The sequence below is a fragment of the Alexandromys fortis genome, unplaced genomic scaffold (assembly GCF_014885135.2).
Source record: "Alexandromys fortis isolate MF-2015 unplaced genomic scaffold, M_Fortis_MF-2015_v1.1 scaffold_290, whole genome shotgun sequence".
In the NCBI taxonomy this organism is placed as follows: domain Eukaryota; kingdom Metazoa; phylum Chordata; class Mammalia; order Rodentia; family Cricetidae; genus Alexandromys; species Alexandromys fortis.
This window is the reverse complement of record NW_026068167.1, coordinates 603305-619723: the sequence shown is the minus strand read 5'-3', so window position 1 is coordinate 619723 and position 16419 is coordinate 603305. Positions and strand designations below refer to the sequence as shown.

At 43.2% G+C, this 16419-nt stretch overlaps 1 protein-coding gene and 1 pseudogene across 2 annotated transcripts in view; one reads left to right on the top strand and one right to left on the bottom strand.

The window, feature by feature from the left end:
* The window catches only part of Mrtfa (myocardin related transcription factor A), a 93536-nt gene that overhangs the window by 36563 nt on the left and 40554 nt on the right, over positions 1-16419 (bottom strand). The gene's annotated exons all lie outside the window — the stretch shown is intronic.
* Positions 5353-7465, top strand: LOC126492116 (40S ribosomal protein S21-like; annotated as a pseudogene).

Below are 16419 nucleotides of genomic sequence, written 5' to 3'. Positions count from 1 at the left end.
GCACAGGACGTCTCCATGATCCATGCTGCCATCAACTGCTACAGGCAGGGAAGCTCCTTTTGCACTGGATGGATCACTGCAGACTCATGACTCAGAGTGAGAGACATTGAAAGCTTCTGTAACAGCCCCCACCCTCAAGAAATAGTCCAGACAGGAGCTATCAAAGAGCATCCTTCTAATTGTGAAAACATGCTTAAGTGTAGTTTTTCTTTTCTTTTCTTTTCTTTTTTCTTTTTTTTTTTTTTTTTTTTGAATTTCGAGACAGTGTTTCTCCGTAGCTTTTCGGTTCCTGTCCTGGAACTACCTTTTCTAGACCAGTCTGGCCTCGAACTCACAGAGATTCGCCTGCCTCTGCCTCTGCCTCTCAAGTGCTGGGATTAAAGGCGCACGCCACCACCGCCCGGCTTAAGTGTAGTTTTTCACAGTTGATAACTTCTGGTGGGGTGGAGTGGGGAAGGACTCAGCTCTTTTTAAGGAGCTGGTCACTGGGAGCTTGACAGTGCACCAAGTTGGACTTGGTGGTTTCTTTTCTTTTTGTGGGGGTAGGGCTCAGGGATGGGAGAGTGGACCTGATCAAGATGCACTGTGTGAAATTCCCAAATAATTAATGAAGGCATTATGTTGGGGGGGGGGGGAGAAGACAAAGGGGGAAGGGTAAGAAAAGAACGAAGAGTAGGGCAAAGCAATACACTGCCCCCTTTGGGAAGCAGCTCGTCTGCACTCTGTTCCCAGATTCAAGTCCCCTTGTAAGTCTATAAAGAGCCAGAAAAGGGCATAAAAGCTGGCATCACTGAATTGTACAGTGAATATTCAAAGTATGCGCCTAAAATCCTGAGTTGTCAATGCAGAAGCAGTGGTTCAAAGACCCAGAAAGATCCACTTATCTTTCACCAGAGATTATGGGGACCAGCTGGATTTCAAGGTCCAAAGTTAACACAAAAGTGAAAAAGCAGATGCCGGGCGATGGTGGCGCATGCCTTTAATCCCAGCACTCGGGAGGCAGAGGCAGGCGGATCTTTGTGAGTTCGAGACCAGCCTGGTCTACAGAGCTAGTGCCAGGACAGGCTCCAAAGCCACAGAGAAACCCTGTCTCGAAAAACCAAAAAAAAAAAAAAAAAAAAAAAAAAAAAAAAGAAAAAGCAGAAGACAATGAAAGCACACTGTCTTTGGGATCCTATTGACTCACCATGGCTAGAGCTGAGTGAGACCAAGTATGCCTGTGAGCTCAGCGCTGAGGTGGCTGAAGCAGGAAGATCTAGGAGGAGAGATCAGCCTAAGCTACACAGTGAGACTCAGTGGAAGGGGAAGGGTGCAGAGGAAAGAGGAGGAAAATCATATGGTTAAATGCATCACAGATGTCTTAGAGTTTCTACTGCTGCAATCAAGTACCATAACCAAAAAACAAGGTGTGGAGAAAAGGGTTTATTCGGCTTACAGTTCCATATTGCTGTTCATTATTGAAGAAAGTCAGGACAGGAACTCAGCAGGGCAGGATCCTGAAGGCAGGAGCTGAAGCAGAGGCTATGGAGGGGCACTGCTTACTGGCTTGCGTCACATGGCTTGTTCGGCCTGCTTTCTGAGAGAACCCAGGACCACCAGCCCAGGGATGGCACCACCCACAATGGGATGGACCCTCCCCCATCAACCACTAATTAGGAAAATGCTTATGCTGGATCTCATGGAGGCATCTCCTCAACCAAGGCTCCTTCCTCAGTGGTGACACAGTTTGCACCGAGCTGACACAAAGCCAGTCAGTATAACGGGTGCCCACACTGGACCTTGGCAAAGAAAAGTCACAGCAGTAGGGAATGGATGGAATCCATCATATAAAGTTGTGGTCACCAGACAGCAATGTGGCATTGTTGGTGTCTCAGAATGACAACTGTGTAAGAAGCTGGCATTAAAAAGAACTATCTGAAGGTGTCTGGGTCACCTGTGTAAGTCTAAAGCTGTTCTAAAATAAAAGATTATTTTTAAAACTTGTGATCTAGGACTGGAGAGATGGTTCAGCAGTTAAGAACACTGGCTGCTCTTCCAGAGGATCCAAGTTTGAGTCCTAGCCACCACATGGTGGCTCACAATGGTCTATAGCCCAGTTCCTGGGGATCCAATGCCCTTTTCAAGCCCCTGCAGGCACCAAGTACACATGTAGTACAGTGATGTATATGCAGACAAAGCACATATATACAAAATTAAAAATTAACAAAATAAACTCATGAATTTTATTTCTTCAGAAGAATTTATTACATCAAGGGGTCAGGCTTTCAAAATGAAATGCTGCCATCTCTTGGGCACAAATTACTATTCCACAAACAACTACTTATGAAGAACAAAGAGTAACAAGCTTTCTAATAGAATCAAAGCATAAGTGATCTGCAGCATAAATGAATACAACTAATTACAATATAGTACTGTAAAGATAACACTGTAGAAGAATCCTGACTCTAAGACACCCACCTCACAAACTGAGATTTCAAACTTGATTGTGCTGTTGATAAGCTCCATCATTCAACCTTTTCACGAATCCACAAATTTCTCTCCCATCTCTATGTCACATGTAAGCACCAGTAAAATTCTTTTCAAACAATCAATTTAGAAAATTTCTAAATTCAAAAAATTTAGAAACCAGAAATCACACACACACCACTCAAAGAGATAAATATCTTCCATCTAATGGTGTAGGAGGGTCTTCTTTCTATGTGTTGCTTTCATTGGTCAAATAAAGAAACTGCCTAGGCCTTTTGATAGGGCAGAACTTAGGTAGGTGGGAAAAAGAGAACTGGATTCTGGGAGGAAGAAGGCAGTGTGGCAGACACCATGGTTCTCCTTTCCAAGACGGACGCTGGTTAGACTCATGCTGGTAAGCCACAGTCAAGTGGTGATACACATTAATGGAGATGGGTTAAACGGTATGTAAGAGTTAGCCAATAAGAGGTTAAAACTAATGGGCCAGGCAGTAATTAATTAATACAGATTTCCGTGTGATTATTTCAGGCATAAGCTAGCTGGGCGTCCTGGAGCTGGGTGAGATGAAAAGCAGGCCCGCCGTCTGCCTACAACAATCGAATCTGATGCTGTTAGGAATAAAGCAGAGCTTTTGCTGAAGTTCTTCTCCTGGTTGGAAAACCTAAGCTACTTATCCATCTAGCCTAGTAATTTGTAAAAGATAGGCCCACGAAACCTAACTTAAGCAATTAAATATGGGAAAATAAAAATAAAAGATCTGGGCTGTTGAATAATACTTATAAAATAGTGAGAACATACCCCCTAGGGTCCTGGTCTCCTAAAACTATGCAGAGGGCACTATCATCATTTTATAGAAATTTGAGTTTTGAAACAATTAAGCTACATGTCCAAGGTCACAGTAACAATTAATGGGCAGAGCAGAAACTGGGGTCCAGCTGTGTACAAATCTAAAGCCTTAAGCACACAGTTCTTTCATCCTCCTTACAACACAATGGTCATGTTTTAGGATGACACGTAACATAAGTGCCATCAAAATGACATAGCTAGAGGACCCAGAAATTACTGCAAATAGGATGCTATGTATATTGTATGCATCAGAACTCTCTGCAAAGGCTGCTTGTGTTCTCAGGAACCAGACATTCTAATAGACCAGTGGTGGACACATCTTCAAGGCACTCCAAGGGGCTCCCAGAGACAGAAGTCTAGGGGGATGTAAAACCTCCACAGGCCATCATCCTATCCCAGATCTCAATAAAAGAAACTGTTTCATAAAGGAAAATCTAGTGAAGAGAACAGAAAGTGACTGGTGGGTAAAATACATACATAAAGTCTTTTTTATGGTTTATTTAACTTTATTTTTTATGTGCATTGGTACAAAGGTGTCAGATCCCCTGCAACTGGATCTTCAGACAGTTGTGAGCTGCCATGTGGGTGCTGGGAATTGAACCCGGGTCCCCTGAGAGAGCAGTCAGTACTCTTAACCACTGAGCCATCTCTCCAGCCCCCACATAAAGTCTTTTTGAGAATAAAACATGACCCACATAGAAATCTAAAAGACAGGATAAGCCAGAAATAAGGCTCAGAGAAACTGGGTTCCAGGAAACAGTAGAAGCCCAAGTCGGTTTCAAGGCAGCTACCTAGTTTGGCAGCAGTCCAAGAAAGGGGTCCAGGGAAAGCCCACCAGGAGAGAAGAAAGGAAAACCTAGCTGGTGAGGTAGTGACTTTGACCGCATTGTAGCTCTGGCCTACGCTGGTAGCTGCAAAGTCACAGGCAAGTGGCTTTTTTCATGAATTCGTGCCCTAAAGTTGGATACCAGATTTAGCACGAATTCTAATTGGACTTAATAATAAAAACCTGGAGTCAGATATTAGGGGGTGAAAGCTGAGAAAGATTAGAGAAGCAAGCAGCTCCATCACTGATGGAGGAAGGTCATTGGTTAATTATAATAAACCAACTGCTTGGCCTCATAGCTTAGAACATAGATGGGAGGAGTAAACAGAATAGAATTCTGGGAGGAAGAGGAAGTGAGGTCAGACTCTGCTCTGCTTCCAGAGGGACCGGACAGCTCTGCTCTCTGGAGCAGAGACGCCATGCTCTGCTCTCCCAGGCAGCTCCAACCCACGATGGACTTAGGCTAGAATCTTACCAGTAAGCGCACCTTGGGGTGCTTACACACATCATTAGAAATGGGCTAGTCCAGGTGCGAGAATTAGCCTGTAAGGGCTAGAGTTCATGGGCCAAGCAGTTCTTAAATGAATACAGTTTGTGTGTTGTTATTTCGGGCATAAGCTAGCCAAGCGGCCGGGGTGTTGGGGACGCAGCCCCGCCCGCCGCTCTTATTTCAACACATCACAGAGTCAGGCTTGGTGTTATACACCTTTAAGAGGCAGAGGCAGGTAGATCTCTACGTGTTCAAGGCCAGCCTGGTCTAGATAGTGAGTTCCAGCAAGAGCTGTGTGGTGAGAGTCTGTCTTAACAAACAAACAAACAAACAAACAAACAAACAAAATGAACTCCACAGTGCTGAAGATTTGGCTCACAGGTTAAGAGCATATATATCATTCTTACAAAGAGCCTGCATTTAGTTCCCAGCACCTAGATCAAGTAGCTCACAGCTACCTCTAACAAAACCTCTGGCCACTAGGACACTGCACTCATGTTCGCAAAACCACACACATATACATAACTAAAAACAAAGTACTTTTTAAAAAATGAGCTCCATCACATAAGATCTGAATGTAGCGTGCAACTGCACCGGAGCTTGAACCAAACAGAGCAGTAAATTGGCACTGTCTTCCCTAGACCAAGGAGGGCAACCCAAAGTCAAAGTATCAGGAATGCTGCTTCTATGATGTTATCCTGTTTCCCTGTGATGTTAGTTCTATATGTTTGGGAACGTCTACACCCTCATCTCTGTGGGTATTGCTGGTGTTAACAATCCACCTAGATCTGTTGAGGGCAGTGACAGGTGAGCAGATTCTGAACTTGGATTCAAGAGAAAAGAAAATCTTCCTAGATCTGTGCACTTCTAATGTCTATATCTTTAGATACATGGGCTAGAAAACATAAACCACATTAGAATGATTATGAAAAGTCTGAGGAAGCCTTCAAGCTTCATTTGAATCCTGTAAGTACTTAAGAGATTTGGGTGCTGTGATAAACTTTTCCTACTTTTCTTTTTTATCTTTCAAAACTAAACAAAAAAAAAAAAAACCCAAAACAACAACAACAACAAAAAAAAAAAAAACCAGGGTCTCATCATGTACTCTAGTTGACCCAAAACTCACTTTGTAGAGCATGCTGGACTCAAATTCAGACATCTGTCTGAATCAGCTTTCCAACTGCTAGGATTAAAGGCCTTTTAATTTCTTAAAAATTCTGATGTTCAATTTTAGTGTCATTAATAAGAAAATTTACTTTAGTTAACATTTAAGGGGAAATCTATAAATTAAGTTCTCCTTTAAAATAAATACATTTTAATAATAAAGAAGATCTTTTTAAAATTTTATTTTATGGGCAGAGTTGTTTGGCCTATCTGTGTAGATCAAGTGTGCTGGTGTCTGTGGACTCCAGAAGAGGGCATCAGATCCCCTGGACTGAGTCACAGATGGCTGTGGACAGCAAGTGTTGGGAACTGAACCTGTGTTCTCTGATCTCTAGCCTTTAGAAGGGATCTTTCCTGACAGAAGGGTTAGAGGGCAAAGAGGTGATCAGAAAGAAAAGTTAGAACACAAGTTTTAAACTCCCCCACCCCCCCCCCACCGCCTCAGTGTCTCTCTTTTTCTCTCTGACACACACACGGGGGGAGGGGAGAGAAAGACAGAGAGAATCTGAAGGTTTTTTAAAAAAATGTTTATGCATAAAGTTCTGGCTGTTTAAGGAAAAACATACAAACATAGCAATTTCTCCCTGTAAAATCCTAGGCAGCAGTCCCCCCCTCCTTGGTTTGTGTGTGTTCATGATGGACCTGGAGGGAGGGGACACAGCCTTGACAGGCAGGATGACGCTGGCAAGTTTATATACCCATATGTGCCATAAAAATTCTCCCTGAGCCGGGTGGTGGTGGTGCACGCTTTTAATCCCAGCACTCGGGAGGCAGAGGCAGGCGGATCTCTGTGAGTTCGAGACCAGCCTGGTCTACAGAGCTAGTTCCAGGACAGGCTCCAAAGCCACAGAGAAACCCTGTCTTGAAAAACCAAAAAAAGGGCTGGAGAGATGGCTCAGTGGTTAAGAGCACTGCCTGCTCTTCCAAAGGTCCTGAGTTCAATTCCCAGCAACCATATGGTGGCTCACAACCATCTGTAATGAGGTCTGTGCCCTCTTCTGGCCTGCAGGCATAATAAATACATAATAAATAAATAAATAAATCTTAAAAAAAAAAGAAAAAAAAAGAAAATTCTCCTTGAGTAACCACATCACTGGTGCCAAGGATCAGGCACCCATCTAGATGAGTGTGGCCAAGGTTGACAAGGTCGTGGGCAGGTTTAGTGGCCAGTTTAAAAGCCTCTGCCACCTGTGGGCCATTTGCAAGATGGGCGAGTCAGGTGATTCTGTTCCCCAATTGGCTAATGCTGATGGCATCATCTCAAAGAACTGAGCAGAGGAAATTTGGGGGATGTGTGTTGTAAGGAAACAGCGAGAACCCCACCTAATTCTAGTTAGTGTAAAGTTTTAGCTATCTAACTGAATTAGAGATTTAAAAATAAATTTTGGGAAAGGCTGCAGCAAAATGTCTAAGATGAAATCTGTAAAATTAAACTTCACACAAAATGGGAGGATAGAAACCGTAAGGCCAGCAGCCACAGTGCTGGAGAGTTATTCTCAAGTTCAGACCCAGGCCATCACCTGTTAGACATTCCCACAGCACCCGGTCCCTGGTTAGTAAGGACAGACGAGAAGAAAAGGCGCATGAGCCGAGCAACCCACAGCTCTGTTTCCTGACGTGGCTGGGTCTGCAAAGGGTTCGCACAAAGTTCTTCGGAAGAAACTAGCGTTCGGTCAGCGGGGAAATGGCACTGGTGCTCCCCACCGCCTTCAGGAACACAGCACATGGTCGGAAGGGGACAGGCCAGACCATGAGTTCAAGTAGAATGTAAAACAACGTCACACATATCAGAAAAATATATTTTAAAAAATCTTTTTTAAGTTTTTAAAGATGTATATATTTTATGTATATGGTGCTCTATCTATATGCCAGAAGAGGGCATCAGACCCCATTATAGTTTGAGCCACCATGTGGCTGCTGGGAAATGAACTCAGAACCTCTGAAAGAGCTGTCAATGCTTTTAACCAACTGCTGAGCCATCTTTCCAGTCCCCAAGAGGAATACTTTTTAAAATTTTATTTGGCACAAGATTTGTACATTTTTCTGAGGCAAAATGTGATGTTTTTACTCCTGTGTAACTGGGTTAATAATGAGCAAATCAGGGCAATTCACACAGGCATCGTCTTATACCTCTGTCATTCTTTATGCGGAGTAACTCAAAATTCCCACTTGGAAATACCCGATGTATTATTGTTAACTACAGTCACTAAAAATGTTTACTTTAAAAATGTCCCTGATAGGAGCCTGCTCGAGACTTCTGTGTTTTTAATCAAGCAAGTGTTAGCATCCCTGATCAGCCTCGCCCTAGTGGTTTCAGAAAAATGGGCGAGCCTTGTTTGACAACCTGTGTGTCCCCTTCTCTGCTGGCTCTGCTGATTCTCATGAGCCAGAACTACAGCAACAGCTGGGGATCATTAAACCGACAGAAATAGCTTAGGAGACTCCGACGTGTGTGAGTGGGGGAAGGAGAGGTTGAGTATCAGATTAAAAAAATCAAAAGGGCAACAGGCAAGTAGGGGGGCAGGGAAGAGATGAAGCCTCAGAGACTATCTTGTCTATTTCCTTCACAGCCAGGGTGAACACTACAAATGAGGGGAAACTGACAATACCAACACTGCCCCAAGCCTGCCTATTCCTCCGTGGATGGCTTGGTCAGGCCTAGGAATGTGGCAGGCTGGGCTGTAAGAAGAGAGAAGGAGTGGAGTACACAGTCTAGCCTCAGATCAGCCTCAGTCTGGAGGAATCATTCAGAGCTGATAAACCGGTAGGTCCCAGGGATGTACTGTGGCAGCAGAAACCAAGTCTAAGACAAGGCAGGCACAAGGGCTGTGAGAATCTATGGCTCAGCCCCACTCAGGCCTAAGGCATTCATTTCCTCTTGGGTTGTTCTTGTCAGGTCATGTCTATCCCCCAACCCCCATCCTCCCAGCTTTTGAACCCGGCATGCTTCAGAAGATTGGTGCAGGAATGTGCCATCCGCCTGGGCCACAGCCCAAGTGTGTTCAGCACATACCTGAACGCTCTAGAGGAGCTTTCATTCAGATCAACCCCAAAGGAGTAAGCTTGCATTTCTTGATATGCACATCTAATTCTGATCAGTTCTAGGACCCTGGGTACCTTCTTCATTTCACACTTGCCAGGATGTCTACTCAGTAGCACCAGGAGCTCTCCCAGCAGGGAAGTCCTATATCTACCCAAACAGGACTGTAGATTCTGTTCCCCCACCTGAAAGCCTGGACAGGAAATTATTCAACTGCAGAGACCATGACTGCAACTTTCTTTGGTAAGAGTGTGTTGTAAGCGTAAGATTGCATGAATTCAGCTGGACATTTTATTTGATGACTTTAATTAATCTACTGAAGAAAGTTCCACCTCACTATGTAGCCCTGACTGTCCCGTAACTCACTATGTAGACCAGGCTGGCCTCAAACTCATAGAAATCCACCTGCCTCTGCTTCCCCAGTCCTGGGATTAAAGTTGTGTGCCTCCACGCCCAGACGCTTGCTTCTTATCTAACCACAAATCAGACAGCAAACTGTGTTCATGCTTATCCAAAATGTACCAGCCTTGTTTTACTAATTATATTTGAACCTGGTTTTACATAATGAATCCAGATACCTCACAATAATTGGCTAACTCTGAATATCTTAAGTTATATTATTAAGAAAGGCAGAGGATATTAAAACATTAAATCACTTGGCTCTAAAAACAAAGGGGTCTGAATTAAATGGCTAATAGGGCATTCTGAGGGGCTGACATGAGAGGACCAGCTGTATGCCGACAGACAACCACAGATCACCATGCACAGCTTAGATTGGTAGAATACATTTCACGTCTCTTACCAATTTTTAACATCATGCAACCTTTAACTAATAATTAAAACGTGACATCACACATATTACAACTAGTCTCTACTGTGCACATTTTGTGTGGAAGTGAAGACAGAAGCAAGGAGGGAGCAGCACAAATCAACATGATGCCTGACAGAAACTTACACATGACCTCATTTGAATCATGGCTGAAGATACTAGAAAATCAGAAACTGGTTTGCTAAAGCTCAGAACAACATGGCCACACACCACGGGCAAGACCAAATTAGGAACTCAGGGTTGAGACAATCTGCTCCATGCTAAGACAATGACTGCCTATCACATAAAGGCTTCTTTCTACCCTCAAGGAATTAATCTATGACACCCAGTGACTTGACTGACGCCTCTCAGATGGAACAAGAAGAAACACTGGACCATCTCTTGGTCCAACATCATATTCTGAATCTAGCTGAAGAGCATTACAGAAACATTATTTTTTAATATCACTGAAGGCTAGAATTATGCACGAGATTGACTAAGACTGGGCTAGGGAAGCACTCAAAAACCTCAGTCACTTGAAAATAAACACATCTTTGGACATAATACTGCCCTCTAGTGGCCAGAAGCACAGAAATGGTCGGCAGTTAGTAAACTAACAGCTAATGTGCACAGTATGGCTTTTGGTATACACTTGAGAGGGCCACACAGAAAAGGCTGAGCTTATCACATACACTAAAACAAACAAACAAAAAACAAAAAACCTATAAAAAGTGCAAAGATCTTCAATGGACTCACAAGTGCAACAGAGAAGATAAGTGTAAAATGGCCAGTGAGGCAGCTCATGATGAAGATACCTGTTGACCTGAGTTCATCCATCCTCGGCATCCATAAGACGGAAGGAGTGAACAGACTCTGTGGAGATCAGGCACGCATGTGCCAATACAATTCATACACATACAAAGCAAGTAAATGTTTAAAATGTTAAGAAATAAGCTTAGAGATAAGTTACTAGAGAACAAAAGGATTCTGTAAGATTCATGGAGGCAGCAGTGTATGAGAAGTATTTGAAACACTTCATAAACTGGAGATGAACAGCAAGAGCCAAGGCTAAGAGGTAGGAAGTGCTGTCAGATTAGGAGCACAGCCAGCACTCTCCACAGCTGCCATGTTAAGCTGGTGAAGAGGAATAAAGGCAGCAGGCGGGGAGAGAACAGGAAGGCAGAGAACTGGCCCATCTTAAAAGGCAGCCAATAGGAACATCTGTTATTTGCTATCAAGTAAAATGAGACTTTCAGTTTCTCAGGAAACTATGAACTATGAGCCATATTTCAAGGCACAATGGCCACGTTTGTCTAGTGACCACCATGCGGCGCAGTAAGTCACGGTACTGGCAGCTATACCAGAAGGTAGTATGAAACCACAAAAAATGCCATCTCCAAGACTGCTCATGCCTCCTTAAGAAAACGACTATCAGGCAGATCTGATCCTTACCAACAGCAATTAAAAAAAAAGGAAATGACTGTTATTAGGAATTTATCTATAATAACGAAACACAAGACTAACATACTTCATTTTCACTGGGTGCCATTGGGTATTCAGCATAATCCATTTCTTTGGTGAGCTTACAAAATGATGTTTACGTAAAAAAAAAAAAAAACTTAATTCGAGAAGATATGACCTGAGTCCTCAAAGGTGTGTACTGCAGACCAACACAAAGTCAGAAACTTACTTATAAGGGAAGGTTTGGGGGGTGTTATTTTTGGGGGGAGGAGTGCCCCTACCATATGATTTTGTAGATAACAGGTTGTACTGCAATGGAAAAGTTAGACACACCGATAGGTGTACAGAAGTGACACAGACAGAGTGAGCATATCAACTGCCATTCTGATCCTGCTTGAACAAGGCTGCATTAGTACACAGTTTTACACACTCATGCCGACACCTTTGCTTCTTTGCTTCCAATGCTAGAGCCTGAACCCAGGGTTTTCACCCTACACCAAGCTAAATCTGCCAAGACATTAACCTAGAAAGTTGGGACTCTGGAACAGTACAGCTCTCCAGGTCTACTTAGAAAGGGGTACAGCCCGATGACTGAAGTCTCTCCTTCCCTCTGCAGGGTCATGAGATTTCTCTCACATAGATCTAGTATACTTCTAGATTTAAAAAACAAACAGAAACAACCACCTCTCAATCTGCTCTTAAAATTCTTTGCAAACTGGGCACGGAATGTCAGTCTGCTCTGCAGCTAACTCATTCATTGCTGACTCCACACTCCCAAGTCACCTTGTCAGGAGCCACAAAGACCCACGAGAACTCGAGAGCTCAAGAACGCTACGCTTTAGAAGAGCAGCACCTGCACAGCTAACGGCAGAAATTAAGGACTGCAGATCGTTACCACACTAACAAACAAGACTGACAAAATCTGGTAAAATTTTGATGAAGGCTCTATCCACCTCCACCAGTAACCCAGGACACCTGTGAAAGGATTTTCCTGAAGAACTTTCTGCAGAACTCAAATGTGTCTACTCCATTCAGAAAGACTCTTTTGTCATTATTTTCAGAATAGCAAAGAAGGCTGCTGTAAGGGACAGAAGACAATGAGGCCATCATCAATAGCTCCCTTCCACCCATCAATAGCCAGAGTGATTTATTGATAAGATATTGCACTTGACCCACAAACAGAGGCAGAGTCTCACCTTAGGACAACTTTTTTTTTTTTTAATCACTTCTACAACCCAGGTTTACACACATTGTTGGGAGAGGGCTGAGCCATGAGAAACATCCTTGGTCATTGCCCTATCTGATTTTAAAATGTATGATACAATACTATGTTCAATTAACAACTTGTTGAATGCTTTATCACAAACTCTGAAAGAATAAACCATCAAAAGTCAAAGCTTGAGTGGCTACAGAGAAATAGGCAGGGGGTAGACAACAGCAATACATTTAAGTGTGTGTCACAGGCATGCAAACCCCAAAGGGATAAATATGCTAACCTTCCCGCAAACTGTGGTAAGGGGTCAAGCATATTGCAGAGCAGCTGTCTTTCCTCGGCTTCAGGACAATCCATGAGAGTGGCAGGATCCTGCAGGCAGGCTGACAAATCCTGGTCTTCTCCAGTGTGCTGGAGATATAAGACTCCAAAGGCCAATATTGCAAGAAGCCAGTCTCCATTCCTGCCCTCCTTAGAGCAGCCATTTGCTATTTGCTGGAGGATTTGATTAGTCTTGCTCTTTAAGTGGGCACTTCATTTTTGCAGTGCAAAGGGTTGCAAGAACAGCGAGATCCCAGGTTTACTTAGGGAGTGGGGCATTAAAAGCACTGACGGCAGAAGGGCAGAATCAGTAAGTCTCTTGGCAAAACATTTCTTCCTGTCAGCACTGGGATTCGACACCAATACCTCCCTCCACTACCCAAATGCCAAAAAGTTGAGCTGGGATGATTTCAATGTGTAGAGCTGGAAGATGCAAGGGCTCCCTCAGAGAAAACGCTCGTAGCAACCACCCAACCTCATTCACCCAAAATAGTAAACAGTTGGTTTCTCTGCTCAGAACCAAAAGGCTCCTGCCAGACAGCAATATCACATGATCAGGTTCCCTCTTCTTGCCTCTGCCTCCCTTCCTTCTTGTACAAAGCCTATACTGAAGTAGAACAAGGACCTAAAACACAGCGCTATTTTATTTTACTTGACAATTGTGTTTAAAATGTTTAGAGATGAAAGAAAACCAAATTTGGAGATAGAAATTCAGGAAAAACTGACTGAAAAAAGCCATATCCCAGGCCCTCGATGAGATGAGAACCATAAACACAAGCGCTAACATGGCAAACGTGCTCAATGAATGAATGAATGGACAGCTAACATGGCAAACAAGCTCAATAAGGGACATTTCTTAGCAAACTTATGAACACTGTCGATAAACTTCAAAAGAAAATATGGTTTATTACATATTTTACCTTTTCATTTTAAAAGAAAACAAAGGCTTTTTTTTTTTTTTTTTTTTTTAAAAAGCAATCCCTAGGGCCGGGCAGTGGTGGTGCACCCTTTTAATTCCAGCACTTGGGAGAGAGAGGCAGGCAGATCTCTGAGTTCAAGGCAAGCCTGTTATATAAAGAGCAAGTTCCAGTACAGCCAGGGCTACACAGAGAAACCCTATCTTGGGGGGCAGGGAGCAATCCCTGACTAGCCTCAAACTCTCCATCCTTAACCCCCTTGTAGGGATCACAGGTGTGCACAATCATGACTGTGGTGGTTTGATTAAAAATGTTCTCCATAAGCTCATATATATCTGAATGCTTAGGCATCAGAGAAGTGTGTTACTGTGGGTGGGCTTTGAGGTTTCAAAAGCCAATGCTACAACAAGGTTCTCTCTGCCTGTGGATCAGGATGTAGCTCTCAGCTGCTTTTCCAGCACCATGCCTGCCTACTGCTATATTCCCTGCAAAGATGATAATGGACTAAACCCTTGAAACTACAAACAAGCACCCAATTAGATGCTTTCTTTGGTAAGAGTTGTCGTGTTGATGGTATCTCTTCACAGCAACAGAACAGTGACTAAGACAGAGCTGTTACAGGGGACAGGTATTGCTGTGGCAGGCCTCGCCAATGCTGCTTGCTGAAGGAAGAGAATTAAAGTGGGACTTAATGAGCCATCCTTAGAGGAGCGTGGAAGACAGGATTGAGGGTGATTTGAACTGTGGGAGCCCAGCTCAAGAAGTTTCAGAGGGGAGGGATATTAATAAGTGGCCTAAAGGTTGTTCTGATGATATTTTGGTAAAGAATTTACCTGCATTCCGCCTTTCTCCAAAAACTCTGCCTGAGGCCAAACTGAAGAGCTGTGGACTAATGGCGCTGGCGGAGGAAATCTCAAGCCAACCTAGTACTGACTGTGCAGTTTGGTTATTAGTAACCACCCTTATGAACATCTGTAAAGAAAAGGAGCAAGCGGGCAGAGAGAGCAAGTCTTCTTCCATGCCCTCTATAAACTGCCAGCAGAAGGTGTGGGCCAGATTAAAGGTGGATCTTTCCACCTCAAAGATCCAGATTAAAAAAAATGTCTTCTCACTTCCAATGATTTGATTAAGAAAAAAATCCTTCCCAGGTGTGCCCAGCCATTTGAATTTCAACTAATTTCAGATGTAGTCAAATTGACAACTAAGAGTAGCAATCAAATGACTAAAATAAATATTTATATATAATAAAATATAATAATAATAATAATAATAATAAAATAAAGAGCTGGCTAAATCAGAGACCATAGATTGAGACAACAGTGGCAGATATGAGACATCTGAGATTTATAATCTTGTCTTGTCACCCTCAACTTACACTACCATTTGATTTTACTCGATTAGATGGTGTAGTTTCATCATTCAACCTTCGGGAAGGTGATCAAGGGAGTTATACTAACATGCTGAATTGAAATATTTACCCAGCTGACTACAGAAACAGCAGCCATCATGACATCCACTGGCATTTCAACATATAGGGAGGTCAGATATTAGGTTGGCAATGCAGAGACATACCACTGGATTCTTCCCCCACACTGTTTCCTGGTACGCAGAAGTTGAGCAAGGTGTGCAGGGCAGAAGGAATAGAAGCACAAACTGTTAGGCTGAGTAATTTGTTCCAAGAGAAAACAGGTGAAGTTCAGGGATCTAATGCATCATTTTATTTGCCCCCAGCTCCTACTCACGGAGCTACCTGGGAGGTGGGCTTTCAAAGTCTCCTTCATCCACCTCCACACAGTGAAAACTGCTAAGTATTAGTGAAACAGAAAAGAAGGAACACGGACCACCCTCTCACCAGAAACCCCTAGCTCAGCCATACCCTTCTCCAACAAGAGCGCAGGTGAGCGATTACTCAGCCATCAGAACAAAAGTGCCAGAAGAATCTGGCACTGAGGATGGACACAAATGCTCCTCTGGAAAAAGTTTACAAGTTTCTTATAAACTTAAACTTACTACATTAGCAAGGAATCCCATTCCTAAGTGACTTAGTTAGGGCTTATACCACTTCAATAAAAACCATGACCAAAATGCAAGTTGGGGAGGAAAGGGTTTATTTGGCTTACACTTACACACTGTAATCCATCACTGAAGGACAGAAATTCACATAGGGCAGGACCTGCAGGCAGAAGCTGATACAGAGGCCATGGAGGAGTACTGTTTACTGGCTTGCTCCTCATGGCTTGCTCAGTCTGCTTTCTTATTGAACCCAGAATCACCAACCTAGAGATGGTACCATCCACAATGGGCTGGGTTGTCTCCCATCAATCAACTTAAGAAAATGCTGTTCAGGCTTACCTATAGCCAGATCTTATGGAGGGATTTTCTTATCCAAGGCTTCCTCCTCCCTGATGATACTAGCTTGTGTCAAGCTGACATAAAATGAGCCAAGAAACTGAGCACCTACTCAGGAAGGATAAAAACATGTGTTCCCCTAAGGGCCATATATGAACATACAGGCCAATAATTTTCTCAAATCAGAAACATCTTAAAAGTTCTTTGACTTGTGAATTGTGTAAAATAATGTGGCGTACCAATTCACGGAAATAATAAAGATTTAGCAACTAAGACAAACAAACAAACCGCAAACTGTTGTCATAGCAAGCACACTCTGGTGCTGTGTTCTTTCTCAAAACCCACTGAACTACATTCCTAAAAGGGGAGATCACTAACACATAGAAATTGACTTCTTTTTTTTTCTTTTGTTTTCTCCAAAAGTGGACACAAAGTGTTACCCATCAGAATGGACAAGTGAGGAATGCAGGTAAGTCTGTCTTTGCCCTCCCTCCCTCCCTCCCTCCCTCCCTCCCTCC